Raw genomic sequence first — 14,792 nt, 5'->3', positions numbered from 1 at the left:
GCTAATCTATCCTTTTATCCTTCTTTCCGGAGACAAGCACATATTACCGTAACCTAGTGATTAATATATCCTGTTGGTACTACTTTGTCGAGCAATCAATCCTTTTTCCATTCTTGTTCTGAGGTTGTCAGCTTCCTCCGATGGCACCACTTGTACTCTCTGTCGGAATCTGTAGACATAATTTCTGGGCGTCTTTAAAAACTGATCGACATAGTTGTCACACAAACTTGTGCAATGGCTTTGGAGTAAAACAATCTCCTGCCCGGTCACACACATCATCTCGAGTGCGGAATCTACTACTCTAACAAGATACTCGGCTCGGGTAAATCATGCTTTCATTATGCGAGGAAAGTGAAAGGAAAGAGGGAAAGGGAGACACCGGGCAATCCGGAATTGATGAAATCACTGTTTTTTTGCCTTGTAATATGCCCGGTTACATTCCAAAGATGAATCAGACCAGGAGATAGATAAGCGCTATGGCGGACACATGAAATAAGAATTTGAAAAGTAATGATCAATTTTATGGATCCATAGGTAGATTCACTTGTGAAGCTATGAGATGGGACAAGATTCAGAAGTACCAAAAGTAAGTTAAGTGGGACACTGAGTTCATTGCTGCGATTGAGGGTCCAAAGCCAGCCAATTTGATGACCGCGTAGGAACGGGTTCCGAATGCTCACAATAATATAGTTGGAAATGAAAAAAGGCTCCTAAATTGATACCTAATAATAGCTTAGCAGCTCCTTCGTTTTACTAAAGAGCCAAGTTCGGACAAGCAACTCGGAAGGAGGAATGTGTTGAGATGCCTATGCCTAAGAGAGATAAGCGGAGGACGTATGATAGCCGAGAGGATGTCGGTAAACGACGGATTTTAAGGAGTTGTTTTTGAATTCGGCATGGCATATTTCATTTTTTTAATGAGAATGTCGTCTCCTTGCTTACCCGCCTGGCCAATGGAAGGAATTAATTACCTTGGTCAGTCAACGAAAGAAAGAATTGATCCAGTTCATCATCCCAATCCTTCCTATTAGTTTCATTAATTAATTCAGCCCCAGAGTGTTGGCAATCAAGGGCCAAGAAAGAATCCCAAGTCTATCATATCTCGCCACGGTCGAAAGCACAATCCCTTTCTCTTCCTATACCGAAATCGTCGTTTCATTCCTCCGCAACTTCTATCGCGGACATGATCCAATCTACCTTGCAAGACAGATTAAGATATAACTTAAGGCTTTCCCAAGCTAACGCATAACCTCTGGTAGAGGCATTCACCCAGAGACAGAGAAGTGGGAAACCGCGGATGAAAATAATACTGAGGTCTTTGATAGCAAACTTCTACGCGAGCTTTCTAACTAAAAGGAATCTCTTATTCATATGGCATAAAATGGAAAAACTTGATGGAGATTTCTTCTCAATTTCCATGGTACAGTCCCTTTGCATGCTACAGTTCCATTACTTACTACCTGAATTTGCTATATACGAAATTATGACATCTACGGTACTTGTCGTCTACTTCTGGTGGAAGCAATTCCAAAGGTGAAGATAATACTGAGCCAAATAGTAATGAGGGGAATGCAAAATCTAGCAAAGGTAAGAAGGATCAAGGAATAATAGCAGTGACTTATAAATGGAAAGCACCGAATAAAAGGAAGGAGATCCGTCTTGATTTTTTGCATGTGGTCAATGCGTTTGCTGATTGATAACTGTCTAATCTTAAGATGGTTTTGTGGCACGTTACAAACATACATATACAGTCGAAATATAGTTGTGTTGAGTTAGGTTGAAGAATTTTTACCAGATTTTTAAAATGAGATATAGTGTTTTCTTTGTTCGGTAGGAGATTTTGCACTTTCATATTCTAGTTCCTCATTTGAGCGTTCTTTTGCTCTGTTGGTGGGGCATAAACTCATAAATAGTTTTTGTTTTTTCTTTAAATAATAGTAAAAGTATGCATTCAAGTAGTAGCTTTTTCTAAATAGTCGAGTAAAGTCGAGTAGGGCTGGCAACAAGGACTAGGAAGATATGGGCTAGTTTTTTTAGGGGAAGGCTTTATGCAAGATATGGACATGAGTAGGTCAGTATATGTGTATTTGCCAATAGAGGAAAACATGTAGTAAGTAGGCTTGCTTTTTCGTAGGGATAGGTAGCTTGACAAGGGATGCCTGGGATAGCACATAGGAAAAGTATAGAAGGAAAGGCGGCGGGAAAGTAGCCATGGTCAAGGTAAACAAGTACTAGGTCTTTTCTTTCCGAAGCAAGTCAAGGACAACTAGGTCAGTCTGGGGGGGCAATCCTCTAGATCGATACTTCTCTTCCACAGACTAAACCAATTAATAAACAATTTATAGAGTATTCTTGCATTCCTATCTGGTCTGCATCTCTCCTATCGAAGCTATAATATAACCTTAATGGAAGGGCCCTGGTTCTGCCTTGCCAAACCGACAAATCCAGAAATTGTAGATGAATTCATCGGGCTTAACGTGTGATTTCGTTATAAGTGAACAGGCGTCGTCGTCCAGCCGTGTCGGGTTGGGATTAGAGGAGAGAGCTCGAATGGATAGGTCCAGTGAGGCGGGTGTGGAGCACGAAGGATTAAGAAGGTCCTCTTCATTTCCGGAATCAACAAGAAAGACTTAGAAACCCAAATAAAGTAACCCTTTACCCCTCCCGAGTCTATCGTATCCATAGTTTTAGTGGGTATCGAACTGCGAAGCGAGGAAGCTATTTCAATTGAATGGGCTTACTTTCTTACTTGGTTCTTTTGTAGAACAACCTTGGTATGAAGCTAGACAATTCAAACTATATAAGCATAAGCAATTCAAACTAGACATTTCGACCTTCATCCCACCCGAGAAATAATAAGCAAAGAGCTCGTAAGTCGGGCATAGAGAAAGCGACTCCTGAGATTGAGGGGGATAAGATACTATCTCCTAGCGCATATATGAAACAATAGCTGGTTTTCTACCGGGGGGGCTTTTGATTGTAATTTTTACAATTAGTAGTTCTTGCTTTCATAAACTCATAGTTAGTGTAGTTTGGTGTAGTCTTTTTTTCCGGGACGAACTGGATTCGAACCAGATAAGAGCCGTGCGTTCCCTTCTTTCCAAGCGTCCCTTTGGTTTCACAGTTCCTGAAGAGAGGCAACCTCTATCTCTTTCTCTACATCTGCGGGCCGGTAGGCCGGCCAACTAACTCTTCAAATGAATCCCTTTATCTTTCTAACAAAAAAGAGAATGATAATGATGGCTACCATTCATTCCTCTAAAATGTTTTAGTCCTATTTTTGGTAGCATACCGATCCTTCCATGTTTCCAGAATAGCATTTATCTGTCTGGAGTCCTGCGACTCCAAACGAAGTTTTAGTTCTATCAAATCCTCCAAGCAATTGATATTCTTTGCATTACTATGCATGATTTTCTCTATTCGATCTTGATAGCCTGGCAGATTCCCAGGATCCGAAAGGACACCATCGGGAAAAGGCTTTTGCGATCCTAAATAAAATATTAATGCCCCATTCAAACTGGTATTTAATTGGAGCATACCCAGAACGACGTCCTTAGCATTACTGCCGGGGTCGTCAGCTGTTGGCGGAGCTGGATATTTTTCTCGTATTTCAGCTAGGGTTCTAGCCATACTTCTTCGGAAGAGCGCGCCCTCAAGTTGTTGGTGGAATGGATTTGCTTTGGTCGAAGTAGAGTGGAAATCTACTAACGGACGAGGCTGTTGCTCTACGCGCGGCTGTTCCTGCTCGAGCTGCTCATGCTCGGGCGGCTGTTCGTTAAGGTCAAAGTCATTTCTATTCATGAATGAGACCAGGACCCCTGCCTTGGAGGTTTCCTCCTCCGAACACGAAGGAGTTTCAAGCCCCCCTGTGCCCATGGTTGAACAATGCACACACCCCGCTTTAGCTGCACATAATAAGGTGATCCGTGAGGCGGCTAGTTATTAGTTAGTGCGATGTGCAGTGAAGTGAGAGATCTCTCTACTCTAGTAGACCAGATGAAATAGCTACAATGACTAATGTTTGATTGGGAATACAGAATACATATGTTGACGTGCCCATTCGAGCTACTGTAAGGTAGTCTAGTTAAGGAAAGGAAACCGACTATTCCCCTCACGCTAAGGGTGCAATTCCTTACTCTCGCCAAGATTCATCTTTCTCCCCAAGCTGGGTTTAAGCTTTCTATCTGTCCTTTCAGATCTGAACAATAAATAATAGAATAGTAGGGCCTTTGATTTATGGGATAACCCGACCAAAGCATAACGATAGGATTCCTAGAAAAAGGCAGGGCAAGTGAGTTCTACACGATATTCGATAATGAAACGAGCCTTCCTCCTTCCTAGAACCTCTGGATCCGAGGCCCCGGCACCCGAGTAAGTTATCAAACCTGTTCTGTTTGCTTGTTTCCCGTAATCCTTAACAAAGGCCTTTGCTGGCACTTCTCGTCTCACCTAGCGCGATGCGAAGTTCAGTAGCAGACCAGAAACAAATATCGACTTCTACTCTCCAAAGCAGACCAGAAACTAGTATCGACTTATCCTCGGGGGGAAGAAGTCTTCATTGGGCCCATTGTCAAATAGCTCTGAGGAAAAGGCTGCACTGAACTAGAAACCACTAGGTTCGCCTTGCCCGGGAGGACTTGATCTTCTTGATTCAGCAGATCAACGCATCCCACTATCTGAAAGAAAAGAAGGAACGCAACCTTTCTCTTCTCCAGAACTGGACGGGGAGAGTAGTATCCTGCACTAACCAATTAGAAGCAAGAGCTATGGGCATACTTAACTAGAACTCCCTCTTACTTAACTTCACTAACCAGCCCTAACTTAATGGAACTTACCTTAGTACACTATTTCTATTATACAGAGCAAGAGAAAGAAAATGATCTTCTTATCTTATCAATCCTAAGCAGGAAAGTCCTGTTAGTGAGTGGTAAAACAATAGATCCGACTAAACTAGTCCTCGTAGATTCAAGTAGTGGATCGGTACAATGGTTGTCTTCTCCTTTTGTCCGTAATAGGTCCAAAACTCAAGACTTTGCGCACCCACCATTCACTAAATTAAGGAAGAGAAGCGGGTTGTGAAGCCCCTACTTTGAAGGGGCTATTCTTCCCTGACTTTTTGTCACTCATACACGAAGTCAGTAGTGAAAGGGGTTCCCCTACCGTAATCTTTCACTAGCCCCAATGGATATGCACATTTGATAGAATCATAGTTTCCCCTACTTTCAATTGCTAGTCGACGATGAAGCTCTTTCCCCTTTCTTCGACCTCCTTCCTGATATCCCTTAACTAATACTTGCCCACCTCCTCTCACTGAGCACTGTCTTCAGCAAAAGCAGGTTTCTAGTTTGCTTTGTTTGCGGACAAGAAGGGAGAAGTGAACTACTGACTAAACCAAAACTCATACTAGCCCATTCCTTCCCAGAACTGCACCGACTACAAGATGTATGAACCTATCAATCCACTTGTAGGGCGGAGATTGTATTTCTCTTTCGAGCGTTCAAAGCTCCAAGTGCTAGAATCAATGGATGCATGCCCAGCTCCAAATACAGATGCAAAGCCTCCAGACGGTGCTGATTCGGGAAGTAGTTGCGGTCACGTTTTCTTCTGGTGGATGGTATCGATCAGCGTTTGAAGGAAGCTCTGTTTTCCTATCAGCATTAGTCAGCTTTCGAGTCCTTCAAGCGAGTGCCGCAGGGAAAGGAAGAGTATTTTATCATGGCCATTTATTAGGACTACTTGGATAAGTTAGGACAGTTTCTCTAAGGCCAGCTGTTGAGTTAGTCGGTTCATAGGTTGTCGTAAAATATGGGTGTAGGAAGCCTGGACTCTGATTACCGATTATGAAAGCAAGGACTCTTTTTCTCTCTCCCCATTAACGGAAAACTATCTTAACCTCCTTCAGCAAGTTTGTTATCTACAAGTAAGTTAGAGAATTCCTGTTGTCAAGCTAGTTATCTTATACAAGACTTTTCTATAAGGCCTGCAAGCAGGTTCAGGTGGAAGCAGGAAAGTAACACCACCTGGTTTTAGACCGGGTGTAACTCTTTCTCTTTTGCCCTTTATGCCAGCTTGTTCCCTAAGTAGGATAAGTTCATTGCGTTATTACAGCTAGTATTGCTCTCAAAGCTAGGAAGGAAAGGTAATGAGCAAGCTTATTTACTAAGATCCTAGCGAGTGGAATACTTTGAACAAGCAGGGGAGCGAGCGGAGTACTTTACGCAAGTAGTGGTTTACCAGGAACTCGTATAAGAGCTAGTCATATAGTCCTTGAAGCATTATTCCTTTTATCGGTAGGGCTGTTAGCAAGGAGTTTGAAGCTTGAGTACTTTCAGCTTTCCTGTTTTAGCTAGGAATGAAGTTGGTTTAGAGGTGTCAAGTAGAGAGGTTAGATCTTCTCTTCCTTCTCATATTGCGAGTATTATCTCTACTACACTTTCCACTTTATGTTGATCAGTTTGAGCATGAGCAGCTCATTCAAGAGCAGCCGCCCGTGGAACTCTTGTTTTGAGGAAGCAATGAACATTGTCTTTTTCCATTCTCAATAAATGAGGAAGGAGGGGTGAGGTCCTCAATTGCAAGTGAGGCAAGGCTTTCTTTTATAATACATCCTACCCGATTTTGGTTGACGATTGCGTTCTATTCCAATTATTCACTTGTTTTTCTTGTCACTGTGGCGAGACCAGATGAGAGAGAGAACTATTTTCCATTTCCAGACAGACCCCGAGCCGAGGTTGGAACAATTCTTTATTTTCTTGTTGGTTCCTTCTTTATTATTTATTCCAAGTTTTTCTCTTCCATTCGGTTCATTAGCTTTAGGAAAAATAGAAGCTGCGGAAATGCTCGCTTCTAAAAGGCTTAAAGGCTCTGATCAAGGCAATGAACATTTTGCACTTGGAAACTAATAAGAAAGGAATTCAAATCATAGTTCAATACATATTTTTTCTCTTTTAAGAAGGGTGAAACTTTCCTTCCAATACTTCTGCGCTCTACCCATCTCTACTGAACAAACCCACTACACATCGAGTGGCAGGGTACGTGTGTAGGCCTTTTCAAGGACATTTGAAACAACATGTCGATAAATTGCTATAGAAAGTGGGGCTAGATCGAGAGTTCTGACCTTTTCGTGGGTTGGGTGATCTTCAAACTCTTGTTTTTCTAGCGAAAGAACGCCCTTCTAAGCGATGATCTCCTACAAGCGAGTATAGTAAGGTTGACTTCAATTGAGACAGAAATGTCACTGGTCAGCTCCTTAGCGTGACAATTAACACCACTTTCTTATTACCTAAGAGATTAGATAAGGGAAGAAGGCAGGCCAAAGCTTATAGATTCGGAGATCGTACTTCTAACGCTTTGTCTAAGTCAGTCCTACGACCCCTTCCGGCTGAGACACGAATCCTAGACTATCTGAGTTGCAGAATGAAGGGGTCTTCAGAAGGCGCCACCCAAGTCTCCTTTGATACTTCGGAGTCAGGAATTTTTTTCCAACGAAGGCGGATTTTCTGCGTTCCGCAGCACGAACAGGGTGTACAGAAGATCGATGTGCCATCTTTCTAACCACCTTCATTTGTTGTATGATAAGTAGGGAAGGGAGCCTTTGATAAAGGGACCCCCAACCAAGAAATCTACTGTCTCAGAGCGACAGTCAAGCTCGTATCGCGGAACTAGAACATTTCTTTGATTGATAGGTCAGATAGGAAGCAGGCAAGCAAACCAAGTTATAGGTTTGGAAGTTAGAACTCGGAAAGGTTGTCATGTGACTACCTTTGAAGTCTTTGGGTAGGACATCAGGCTAAGGTCTTATGACGAGCCACGCGCATATGAGGTTTACTGCAGCCCTAAAGCTCTGTCCCCTATCCTACCACTAGATCTCCTATGCCGGAACATGAACAGAGAAAGTTGTGAGTGTAGTCTTAGGAATGAACCCGGGGTTGCTCTCGCAAAAATATTGTACTAAAGAAAGCTAGAAAGCTCGATTCCAAGCTTTAAACCTCTGGTCCACGGGTCGGTGAACGAATGGGTTTTGGGAAATAGAGAACACGGACTCGATTGAACAAAGGTGGCACCGGAATGAATAGCCCACTTGTTTCGGGCAAGAATGAATGGGACTGATTGACTCGAGTTACCGAGCGACCTCCACTCTTCGACTCGAGCTTTCGCTTCTGCTTTTCTCTTGTTTTGATTATTAGCTTTTTAGGGAAAGAAGAGGGTCTGAAATACAACTATGTCTACGAATGCCGCGAATGAACCTTTGGTTCTTCCCAAGAACAAGGAGACATGAACTAAATAACTCGTATCAGGCTATGGGAATAGTGAACGGGAAGAAGGAACTAGTGAGGCTTTCATTGGTCAAACAATATGCCCTTCTCACTTGAGGAGAGTGAAGGTCATGACTTATTGAAGCAGAACGTCAATTGGCCAAGAGAAGGGGAACTCCTTTCGTCGGTAACTATTGAATTGCCTATCTAATAGTGGAGCGAAGCGGGTTGAACGGGAAACTCGTGTCGTCGGTTATCCAATTTCCCTCCTTTCTGTTTTGACAAAGAAAACATTTAGGTATCGGTAATAGGATTCCCACTATGATTTGTGGAAAAATATAGATTCTATAATAATCCATAAATAATATATAGAATCAGGCTCCATAATCAAGTGCTCGCTGTGAGAAGAAGATCTACAGGCATGTACCCATTTCTCCCTGCAAAATAAGTTTGAACTCGAGTGAGTATGGACCATATGCTCATCTTTCTTCTCAATCTACACCTCGTTCCACGAGAGACCTATCCTTGTTTCAAAATAAAGGACTGTAGTGAGGATCGATCCCGGATAAGCGAGTCAGTGTAGGGACAGAGGCTGATGATTCTAAAGGTGATTTCTAACTACAAGATGACTTTATTTGAAAACGGAATCCAAATATCAACAAAAAGATGAATGGAAAGTCTCGTCGATATGAATTGATCTTCAACCCAATGACAATGCTTCGATTTCGATCTTGACTTCTTTCTTGGATGCCTGAAGTTTGTGTTCGCATTTCATCAAAAGAAAAGTGGGTTGTACCCACATGAAGAAAAGAGTTGCTCGTGTAAAAGATATATCTTCTATTTGACTTATCTAGCCATGTCTTGTCTTGCACATACTCGGCTCGGTGAATGGTTCATCTTCGATTGGCATGGTCCTTTGGATGTAAGAGATCTCGTTTGTGGCCGGGCCCTTCCATGATTTTAGATCTCTATGTATGAATCTCTTATGAAATCCCATACTTTTTATCATTTCAGAACGATCAGCATACTGTGTGACTTCTGCGTGACAGTTCTTGCATTTCGTTTGTTGCTTTGCATGAACATTTAGATATTGGAAAGCGAACTCCCTGAATTAGGAATTTCATAGATAGAGAAGGACGGGCAAAAAGAGAGATACTGACTAACTACCCGTATCAATGCTGATTGACGACTGAATAAATAGCCGGAAGCAAGAACTGCACGAGAGAGAAAGAGCGGATACAACTAAGGAAATGCAGTACCTATTCTGTCGGAGCTAATCATGCAAAGCTAGCGTAGCGCCAGCCGTCGAAGTGAATGAATTCGAAAGAACGCAGAAGTAAGGAAATGAGACGACTCTTTCTTGAACAATTTCATAAGCAGATTTTCCCCTCCACACCAATCACGAGTTTTTTTATTCCTCTCGTATATTGTCGTCACGCCCTTAATGATAGGTTTTGAAAAAGATTTTTCATGTCATTCCCATTTAGGTTCGATTCGGATCCCTCTGTTGTTTCCCTTTCCTCCCGAACCTTTTCCTCCAAATGATAAAGAATCTGGTACACTCGAATTGTATTATTTAAGTGCTTATTGCTTGCCAAAAATCCTACTTCTACAATTGGTAGGTCACCGGGTTATTCAAATAAGTCGTGTTTTCTGTGCTTTTCCCATGTTACAACTTCCGTACCAATTCGATCGATCCGGAATGGATTGGTTAAACATTCTATTAGGGAGCCCGGTCTTGACTCTTCTATGTGGTATTCATTCTCGTTTGGCTCTTGGAATCACATCCAGCAGTGGTTGGAACAGCTCGCAAAATCCAACCACTTCACGTACTTTATTGCCCCCAACTGTTTCCCGTACCTCTATAGAAACAGAAGGGTTCCATGTTCTTTCATCGATTGGGTATGCCTCTCCTTTTGTATCTCTTTATCCAATTTCGGTCTCGATTAGTTCACAAGATTGAATGGCCAAGTCATGGAAAAGCCGTTATTCGATTGTTTTAAAAGAATGTTGAGCCGGGCCCGGGTTTGTAAGTTCAGCGATGTACAAACAAGGATTTATTTTACTTCCGCACCTAGGTTGGGGGGTTCTATTTAGGAAGAATAAGGAAGAGGAATAGAATCTCATTCATGTGTTCATGCTAACAGAAGAGCGGATCCAATACACATAAGGCATCGTTTGTTCTTAACAGTGATGGCTATTCATTTAAGTCTTTCGGGTAGCACCACCAGATCTTCAACAAGGTGGAAATTCTCGTATTTCGTATGTACATGTTCCTGCGGCTCGGATGAGTATAGTTATTTATATCACGACAGCTATAAACAGTTCCTTGTTCCCATTAACAAAACATCCCCTTTTTCTTCGCTCTTCCGGAACTGCTTTTTCTACTTTGTTCATGTTAGTGACTGGGGGGTTTCGGGGAAGGCCTATGTGGGGTACCTTTCGGGTGTGGGATGCTCGTTTAACTTCTGTATTCATCTTGTTCCTTATTTACCTAGGTGCACTGCGTTTTCAAAAGCTTCCTGTCGAACCGGCTCCTATTTCAATCCGTGCTGGACCGATCGATATACCAATAATAAAGTCTCCAGTCAACTGGTGGAATACATCGCATCAACCTGGGAGCATTAGCCGATCTGGTACATCAATACATGTTCCTATGCCCATTCCAATCTTGTCTAACTTTGCTAACTTCCCCTTCTCTACCCGTATCTTGTTCGTTCTGGAAACACGTCTTCCTATTCCATCTTTTCCCGAATCTCCCTTAACGGAAGAAATAGAAGCTCGAGAAGGAATACCACTAAAAACCTAGTTCACTCTCAAATAAAAACCTAGTTCACTTGCTAAAGCATCCATGGCTGAATGGTGAAAGCGCCCACCAACCTAGAAAGGCAAAATGGGTCAAAAAGTAGGTTCGATTCCTGTCGGATGCACTGCCTCTTAAAGACAGAAACTGATGAGGGAAAGAAGGTAGTATAGGGAACTTGATTTTGGATTCTTATCGAAAGTGAATCCCTCTAACACTTCTGTTAGTGTTTTATGAGAAAATCCTTTATAGACACAACAAGTGTGAAAATCCTTAGTCACTAGGCAAGAAAGCTCGATGGGAACAAAAAGGATACACTTAGTTCAGAATCAAAAAAATGTACAATTTCAAAGGAAAGAATGAATGGCAAGTTTCCCTCCATTGAACATCAATCAATCTAGAAATAGGTAAAGGAAGGCGTATCACAGGGGTATTTTTCTTTTTTCTATTCACTTCCGTGGGGTTCTAAATTGAAAACATGAACACAAACGAAATCGTATTGAAATTACATAAAAAAAAGAAAAGGGAGGGTAGCTCTTGGTTTCAAGAAAAGCGAGGAGATGGATCGAATTCAGTCTTTTTCCTTTCTTTGATGATCTTCAACACATCTATTTGAATTCCCTGCGAGTGAAGGATTTCTCGTATGGAGAAAAACCTCTTGAGCGCTATCTAATCTTATTTTTGTATTTCAAATATGGGACCTGCCTTTTTAATGGGACATCCCGGCAACAGGCCCACTCATGCATGTGGCCAAGTACTCGACCAATCCTCGGAGCGAAGGGATGAACGAATTCTCGAGGTCTGGTTCATTGAGGTCAGCATCACATGAAACCTGTAGCACTTCCGTTTGATATTGGATGGAGTATGGCTGGAAGGTTAGCCTAGCTAGTCTTGTCAATCGGCCCTGACTCGTCTTCTCCTTGGTACCTACTGTTATTGAACTTCGGTACCTATATTCCTGAAACAAGAAAAACCTTCATGAAGACCTTCTATTTTGGAATAAGATCAGACATTTCCACATTGAGGTGAAATTACATATGAGGAAAATAATCCTGGACTACGAAAGTTGCCCTTGTGTGGTAGAACCAGGTCTTCCAACGGGCGGTCAGCCAAGTACTGAAGCCCCTATCTTGATATAGAATAGAAGTGAGTTCACACTAAAAATAGAAGAAGCCCTATGATTTTTTAGCCCTGCTATCAATCACTTCGGTAAAGGGATCGAAAGATTATGGTCTGAAATATAGAGTGTTGAGAGTCCCTCATGTGAGTACGTGCTGAAGAGCAAGGAGTGAAAGTGTGTTCATCTTTCTTTCTGCTAGTTGTTTCCTGCTAATAGTGATTAGTGAGTGCCCCATACATAGCCGATGTCCGCCCATGTTCACATCCAGTCTTCTCTGTACACTAGTGCAGCTTCCAGCTCTATGCTATGTATGGTAGTCGTTTGACTCGGGAATCCCTGATAAAAGCTTTTAGTCTGTGCCTGGCAGTTTCAGCCGTGGTCCAGTCCAGCAGCCTCTTTTCGATCCAAGAGTCGCATGAGAAGAAAGCTTCCGGTTAGCTTCAGTTAGTGTTAGTTAAATAGAACGGGAACCTCGTAACTATGCCAAGCCCGATCTTGGTTCCAATGCTGCAGAGAAAGGTTATGGGTAAAAAGAAGGTCTTTATCCTGGTGTTGTGGAGACCGGTGTTGCTGATCGGACTCATTTTCTTTTGAGGAGATAGAAAATCTCTGAATTTTTGCGAAACGAATTTACATATTTATTGCGAGGGGCTTTGAAAAGCGAAATGATGAAGACTGATTTAGATCCTCTGAAAGCGCAGGAAGTATGCCTTTTGAGCTTTTTCTCCACCCACCTCTGAGCATCCTGTTGGAATGGTCCTAGGAAAGACTGCGTACGAGAAATCATTCTCACAGCCAACTTTCCTTCTTTTGAGCAAATAAATGTAGTATTTAGTCCAACCAATCATTGGTGAATCTATGTCTTTCGTGAAAAGTGGAGTATTTGTGCCCAAGATCTTTCTATTCCCTTTAGTAGGTGCACACATCTCGTATGGTAAATATACCTTTGTGCCATATAAGGTAAGATTGATTGACGGAGTCAAGAGATGGAGATCTTGGTTTAGCAGCGGCTACCTGTCCTTTTCTTTCGTGAAAGGTATGATCTAGAGTGTGATTCTGATCCCGTGATTGGGTGCTTGGCGTAGAATGAGTGGAGCATACTAGGAATGCCGAATGCTCGCTCAGTGAGGGAGCTCTGTTGGAGAAGAGTGGGACTAGAAAGAGGGAATACCCATGTCAGGCCATGTAAGGCCAATAGTTGAGGTACCTGGATCCAGATAAAACTCCAAACATGTAAGAATCTACCTTGAAGCAAGGTTTCTACTGGTTAATGCGTTCCACCCTATTGATGACAGCTAATGTTACTAAAAGCTTAGATGAAGAAAGAGCTTCTGAGCGAAGGCTTGTTGGCTTTGGTTGTTGGCATGGATTATCTTGTTAAGCTCTGCAGAGATGGTGAGCGTGAAGAAAGGACACTACCATCAAAGAAAGACAGCTCTCAAATGGATTTGCTGGTCTATGATGACCAAGTAGAAGCATCCGTTCCACATAGGTGATTTTTATAGAAGCATAGGCGCAAGCTCTTCTCAAAAGAATTTCATTTATAGGATTCAGTCGTCCGTTTGTTTCTTTTGAATTGACATAGAGAAATCTTTCTCGCGTTCCCTTAATTCAGGAATAGGTGGCGAAGGCTACTTGTTCCTTGTATATATATATATATATATATAAAGGAAAGGGGTTATTTTCCCTTTACGGCAATAAGAGTTGATTCCCTTGCTTGTAGTTTTGGATCGATTCCGTGTATTTCACATATTTAAGAGTGGTTAGGAGAGAGAATCAATGTTTATGGGAAGAGGGAAAGAAAGATCAGGGGAAGAAGCGGGGTAGAGGAATTGGTCAACTCATCAGGCTCATGACCTGAAGACTGCAGGTTCGAATCCTGTCCCCGCCTAATCACGTCAGATACTTGTACGAGTCCTGATCTCCTGGGATCAGCAGACAGTCTTACTAGCGATGAGTAAACAAAGTCGCTAGGAAAGCTATAGATAGGTATCAAGGCACAACCGAACTGACAAGTAAGTTTCGAAGACTTCCACCTATTAATGTTATTTTTATTTTTTTGCTGCTCGTCTCGCCGTAAGTTATTGACCAGTACCAAATGTGACAACCTTCAATTCAAGTTACAAAACCTTGAATTTGAAACAGAAGTTAGGGTGCTTGATGTACAAGGTTATGATCTTATTTTAGGCATTGACTGGTTGTCAAGTTTTGGTCAAATGACAGTTGACTGGAGTAAAGGAATGCTGAAACTCAAGCATAAAGGCAATCAGGATCTTACAAGTAGGGAAACTACCTCGCATTGGGGCCAGCATAGTATCCGGTAAGCCTTCTCAAAAGAAAAGGCCCCTATGAATACTAGTCCACTTGTCATTCTTGGGTCCCTACTTCTCAAGAAAAGTCAACTATCGCTTTCCCTGCTTTCAGGAACTTCCAACTAGTCACTTCAATCGCTTTTGATCTCTTTCGTTTCGCTTTGCTTTCCAGTTTCCTTTTACGATCATCATCTCCTTCACTGAAACATGCTTCAAACCACTCACGTTTTGGAAAATCGAATGTACTATCTATCTTCTTATCCCGTAAGGAGCCCATGGAGTTCGAGGTCAGGTGTTACAGA

At 42.2% G+C, this 14,792-nt stretch overlaps 1 non-coding gene across 1 annotated transcript; it reads left to right on the top strand.

Moving 5' to 3' along the window:
- The first annotated feature begins 13,995 nt into the window (after positions 1-13,995).
- Positions 13,996-14,069, top strand: TRNAM-CAU (transfer RNA methionine (anticodon CAU)). Its single transcript has one exon. It is a non-coding gene; the product is annotated as a tRNA-Met (tRNA).
- Positions 14,070-14,792: the final 723 nt, after the last annotated feature.

Source organism: Triticum aestivum, chromosome 1D (assembly GCF_018294505.1).
Source record: "Triticum aestivum cultivar Chinese Spring chromosome 1D, IWGSC CS RefSeq v2.1, whole genome shotgun sequence".
NCBI lineage: Eukaryota > Viridiplantae > Streptophyta > Magnoliopsida > Poales > Poaceae > Triticum > Triticum aestivum.
Note: the sequence above shows the minus strand (reverse complement) of the source record. Positions and strands in the feature narration are given on the sequence as shown.